Genomic DNA, 6,169 nt, shown 5'->3' on the forward strand with positions numbered 1-6,169 from the left:
TGGGGAGGCTGGCCATTCGGCCATGCCTAGACCCTGTACTTATGTATTTTCAACAGTGGAGTTTCTACACACCATAGATTAAGGTGTTGAGCTCTGCTGTTCTTCATGAATTAATACAATTACTATTGTTTTTCTATTCAATTCACGCCTACTTCTTCTCTAAGATATTCATTCGTTCCTCAACTTGATGAATGTGATGATCCGTGACAATCATCATCATTCTCACCTATGAACATGTGCCTGACAACCACCTCTCTTCTACTAGCAATGGCTTGAATGCGTATCTCTTGGGTTTCTAATCTAAGATTGGAACCTTCGTGGTATAAGCTAGAATCAATTGGTGGCCATTCCTGAGATTCGGAAAGTCTAAACCTTGTCTGTGGTATTCCGAGTAGGATCTGGGAAGGGATGACTGTGACGAGCTTCAAACTCGCGAGTGTTGGGCGTGTGACAGACGCAAAAGGATCAATGGATCCTATTCCAACATGATCGAGAACCGACAGATGATTAGTCGTGCGGTGACAGCGCATTTGGAACATTTTCACTGAGAGGACGGGAAGTAGCCATTGACAACGGTGATGCCCAACATAAAGCTTGCCATGGAAGGGAGTATGAATGATTGGAAGAAGGCAATAGGAAAGCAGAGGTTCAAGAGGAACAAAGCATCTTCATACGCTTATCTGAAATTCCTACCAATAAATTACATAAGTATCTCTATCTCTATCTCTATCTTTATTTCATGTTCATCTTTTAATTATCAATCCTCCATAACCATTTGAATCCGCCTGACTGAGATTTACAAGATGACCATAGCTTGCTTCAAGCCGACAGTCTCTGTGGGATCGACCCTTACTCACGTAAGGTTTATTACTTGGACGACCCAGTGCACTTGCTGGTTAGTTGTGCGGAGTTGTGACAAAGAGTTGATATTGCAATTGTGCGTACCAAGTTGTTGGTGACACTGATGATCACAATTTCGTGCACCACTCTACCTTAGTTTGATCCACCTCTATTCCCTTGTTCGAAATTCTTTTCCCAAGGACGATTCCTTCAGTCACTATAAAGTGACATTTTTCCCAGTTTAAAACCAAGTAAGTCTCTTGGCACCTTTTTAGAACAAGTGCTAGATGGTCAAGACAGGAGCTGAATGAGTCTCCAAATACTGAGAAGTCATCCTTGAAGACTTCCAAAAATTTCTCTACCATATCAGAGAAGATAGAGAGCATGCAGCTCTGAAAGGTTGCAGGTGCATTGCAAAGACCAAATGGCATTCTTCTGTAGGCAAATACTCCAGATGGACATGTGAATGCTGTTTTCTCTTGGTCTTGAGGATCTACTGTAATTTGGTTATAACCTGAATAGCCATCCAAAAAGCAGTAGTATTCATGACCTGCTAGTCTCTCTAGCATTTGTTCTATGAATGGTAAAGGAAAATGATCCTTTCTGGTGGCTGTATTGAGCCTTCTGTAGTCAATACACATACGCCACCCTGTAACTATTCTTGTGGGAACCAGTTCATTCCTTTCATTATGAACCACTGTTATACCTCCCTTCTTGGGGACAACTTGGACAGGGCTCACCCAGGGGCTATCAAAAATAGGATAAATAATCACAACCTCTAGTAACTTAGTCATCTCTTTCTACACCACCTCCTTCATGGCTGGATTCAGCCGCCTCTATGGTTGAACCACTGGCTTAGCATCATCCTCCAATAGGATCTTGTGCATGCATTTGGCTGGGCTAATGCCCTTGAAATCACTTATAGACCACCCAAGAGCTATCTTGTGTGTCCTCAGCACCTGAATTAATGCTTTCTTTTCCTGTGGCTCTAAAGCAGAGCTTATGATTACCGAAAAAGTGTCATCTTCTCCCAGAAATGCATATTTCAGGGATGGTGGTAGTGATTTGAGCTCGGGTTTAGGAGGCTTCTCCTCTTCTTGAGGAGTTTTCAGAGGTTCTTCTGTTTTCTCTGGTTCCTCCAGATCAGGCTGAACATCTTTAAAAATGTCCTCTAGCTCTTATTCGAAACTCTCAGTCATATTGACCTCTTCCACTAGGGAGTCAATAATATCAGCGCTCATGCAGTCTTTTGATGTGTCTGGATGCTGTATAGCTTTGACAGCATTCAACTTAAACGCATCCTCATTGACTCTCAGGGTTATCTCCCCTTTTTGGACGTCAATGAGGGTTTGTCCAGTTGCTAGGAAAGGTCTTCCTAGAATGAGAGTTGCACTCTTGTGCTCCTTCATTTCCAGCACTACAAAGTCAGTGGGAAAGGCAAATGGCCCAACCTTGACAATCATGTCCTCAATTACGCCTGATGGAATTTTAATGGAGCCATCAGCAAGTTAGAGACATATTCGGGTTGGTTTGACTTCTTCAGTCAAACCAAGCTTTCTGATAGTGGATGTAGGTATCAGGTTGATATTTGCCCCAAGATCACATAAAGCTATCTTGGTACAAGCACCCTCTAATGTGCATGGTATCATAAAGCTTTCGGGATCTTTAAGCTTCTCTAGTAAGCTTTTTAAAATGACTGCACTGCATTCTTCAGTGAGAAAAACTTTTTCAGTCTCCCTCAAATCCTTCTTATGACTTAAGATCTCTTTCAAGAAAACTTAGCATAAGAGGGTATTTGCGTATTTTCTCAACTGCCTCTGCAAACGGAATCTTTATTTCAAGAGTCCTGAGATAGTTTGCAAAGCGGGCAAATTATTTATCCTGTTCTGCTTGGCGGAGTTTCTGAGGATAAGGCATCTTGGCTTTATATTCTTCAACCTTAGTTGCTGCAGGTTTATTTCCTACAGAAGTGGTTGGAGATGATTGCTTAAGGGGGTTTTTATCAGCACTTGCAGGTGTCTGATCCCTCATTGGCGTTTGAACGCCAGAACTGGGTGCTTGATGAGCGGATATTTTATATGCTTTTTGGCATTATTTTTACATAGTTTTTAGTATGATTTAGCTAGTTTTTAGTATATTTTTATTAGTTTTAAATAAAATTTACATTTCTAGACTTTACTATGATTTTGTATGTTTTTCTATGATTTTAGGTATTTTCTGACTGAAATTGAGGGACTTGAGCAAAAATCAGATTCAGAGGTTGAAGAAGGACTGCAGATGCTGCTGGAGTCTGACCTCCCTGCACTCAAAGTGGATTTTCTGGAGCTACAGAACTCCAAATAGCGCATTCTCAATTGCGTTGGAAAGTAGACATCCAGGGATTTCCAGCAATATATAATAGTCCATACTTTGCCCGAGTTTAGAGGACGCAAATTGGCATTCAACGCCAGTTCCATGCTGCATGCTGGAGTTAAACGCCAGAAACAGGTTGCAAAGTGGAGTTAAACGCCAGAAGCAGGTTACAAACTAGCGTTCAACCCCAAGAGAAGCCTCTACATGTGTAAAGCTCAATGCTCAGCCCAAGCACACACCAAGTGGGCCCTAGAAGTAGATTTCTGCATCAATTACTCATTTCTGTAAACCCTAGTAACTAGTTTAGTATAAGTAGGACTTTTTACTATTGTATTTACATCTTCGGATCATCTTTAATCAGTTTTATGCTATCTTAGACCTTTATGGGGGCTGGCCACTCGGCCATGCCTGGACCTTGCTCTTATGTATTTTCAACGGTAGAGTTTCTACACACCATAGATTAAGGTGTGGAGCTCTGCTGTTCCTCATGAATTAATACAAAGTACTATCATTTTTCTATTCAATTCAAGCTTATTCCGATTCTAAGATATTCATTCGCACTTCAATATGAATGTGATGATCGTGACATTCATCATCATTCCCAACCTATGAACGCGTGCCTGACAACCACTTCCGTTCTACCTTAGATTGAATGAATATCTCTGGGATTCCTTAATCAGAGCCTTCGTGGTATAAGTTAGAATCCATGGACGGCCATTCTTGAGATCTGGAAAGTCTAAACCTTGTCTGTGGTGTTCCGAGTAGGATCTGGGAAGGGATGGCTGCGAAGAGCTTCAAACTCGCGAGTGCTGGGCGTAATACAGACGCAAAAGGATCAATGGATCTTATTCCAGTATGATCGAGAACCGACAGATGATTAGCCATGCAGTTGTTCTTGGTAAGTCTTCTTTTTTTATCTTTAAAATTTCTTGTTTGGTGTTTCTTCTTGTTTTTCATATGCATTTTTGAATTATTAGTGTCTAAAGAATAAAAATTTTTAAGTTTGATGTCTTGCATGTTTTTCTTTTCTTAAAAATTTTCAAAAATAAGTCTTGATGTTCATCTTAATCTTCAAAGTGTTCTTGGTGTTCATCTTGACATTCAAAGTGTTCTGCATATTTTTCTTGTTTTGATTCATAATTTTCATGTTTTGAGTCTTTTTGATGTTTTTCTCTTTCATCATTAAAAATTCAAAAATCAAAAAAACATCTTTCCCTTTTTCTTCTCATCAAATTTGAAAATTTGAGTTGACTTTTTCAAAAATTGTTCAAATCTAGTTGTTTCTTATGAGTTAAATCAAAATTTTCAATTTAAAAATTTTATCTTTTTCAAATATTTTTCAAAAATCAAATCTTTTTCAATTTTTTTCTTTCATAATTTCGAACCTTTCAAAATTATTTTCAAAATCTTTTTCTTATTTTTATTTCATATTTTCGAAATTAATGCTAACAATTAATTTGATTGATTCAAAATTTTTAAGTTTGTTACTTGCCTCGTAAGAAAGGTTCAATCTTTAAACTCTAGACTCATCTTTTTAGTTTCTTGTTAGTCAAGTAATCAACTTTAATTTCAAAATCAAATCTTTTTAAATTTCTTTTTTAAATCTTTTTCAAAATAAGTTTCAATCACATCTTTTAGAAACATCAATTTCAAAATCTTTTCTAACTTCTTTTCTAACTTCTTATCCTTTTTAAACTTGATTTTCAAATTATTTTCAAACTAATCCTATCTTTTTGTTTCAATCATATCTTTTTCAAAACTACGTAACTAATTCTCTCTCTAATTTTTGAAAATCACCTTCCTCTTTTTCAAAATTCCTTTTTAAATTAACTAATTGTTTTAAATTTAATTTAATTTAATTCAATTTTCCTTTCTTAATTTTCGAATTCTAATTTTAATTTTAAATTAAAAACAAAAATATTTTTTTATTTTAATTTATTTAATTTTCGAAAAGTCTTCTCTCTCACCTCCTTCTAATTATTTATTTATCTACTAACACTTCTCTTCTTCTTAAAAATTCGAACCATCTCCCTCTTTCTGCGTTCGAATTTCTTTTCTTCTTCTACTCACATAAAGGAATCTCTATACTGTGACATAGAGGATTCCTCTTCTTTTCTGTTTTCTTCTTTTTCATATGAGCAGGAACAAGGATAAGAACATTCTTGTTGAAGCTGATCCTGAACCTGAAAGGACTCTGAAGAGGAAGCTAAGGGAAGCTAAAGCACAACTCTCTGGAGAAAATCTGACTGAAAATTTTGAAAAAGAAGGAGGCATGGCCAAAAATAATAACAATGCAAGGAAGATGCTTGGTGACTTTACTGCACCTAATTCCAATTTACATGGAAGAAGCATCTCAATCCCTGCCATTGGAGCAAACAATTTTGAGCTGAAACCTCAACTAGTTTCTCTGATGCAACATAATTGCAAGTTTTATGGACTTCCATCCGAGGATCCCTTTCAGTTCTTAACAAAATTCTTGCAGATCTGTGATACTGTTAAGACCAATGGGGTTGATCCTGAGGTCTACAGGCTTATGCTTTTCCCATTTACTGTAAGAGACAGAGCTAGAATATGGTTGGACTCTCAACCTAAAGACAGCCTGAACTCTTGGGATAAGCTGGTCACGGCTTTCTTAGCCAAGTTTTTTCCTCCTCAAAAGCTTAGCAAGCTTAGAGTGGATGTTCAAACCTTCAGACAGAAGGAAGGTGAATCCCTCTATGAAGCTTGGGAGAGATACAAGGAACTGACCAAAAAGTGTCCTTCTGACATGCTTTCAGAATGGACCATCCTGGATATATTCTATGATGGTCTGTCTGAATTATCAAAGATGTCATTGGACCATTCTGCAGGTGGATCCATTCACCTAAAGAAAACGCCTGCAGAAGCTCAAGACCTCATTAACATGGTTGCAAATAACCAGTTCATGTACACTTATGAAAGGAATCCTGTGAGTAATGGGACGCCTCAAAGGAAGGGA

General features: G+C 37.8%; 1 non-coding gene across 1 annotated transcript; it reads right to left on the reverse strand.

Annotated features, from left to right (window-relative positions):
- Positions 1-5,857: 5,857 nt before the first annotated feature.
- LOC112753515 (small nucleolar RNA R71) lies at positions 5,858-5,965 on the reverse strand. The gene has a single exon (XR_003177900.1). It is a non-coding gene; the product is annotated as a small nucleolar RNA R71 (small nucleolar RNA).
- Between the last annotated feature and the right edge of the window lie 204 nt (positions 5,966-6,169).

This window comes from Arachis hypogaea, chromosome 15 (assembly GCF_003086295.3).
Source record: "Arachis hypogaea cultivar Tifrunner chromosome 15, arahy.Tifrunner.gnm2.J5K5, whole genome shotgun sequence".
Taxonomy (NCBI): domain Eukaryota; kingdom Viridiplantae; phylum Streptophyta; class Magnoliopsida; order Fabales; family Fabaceae; genus Arachis; species Arachis hypogaea.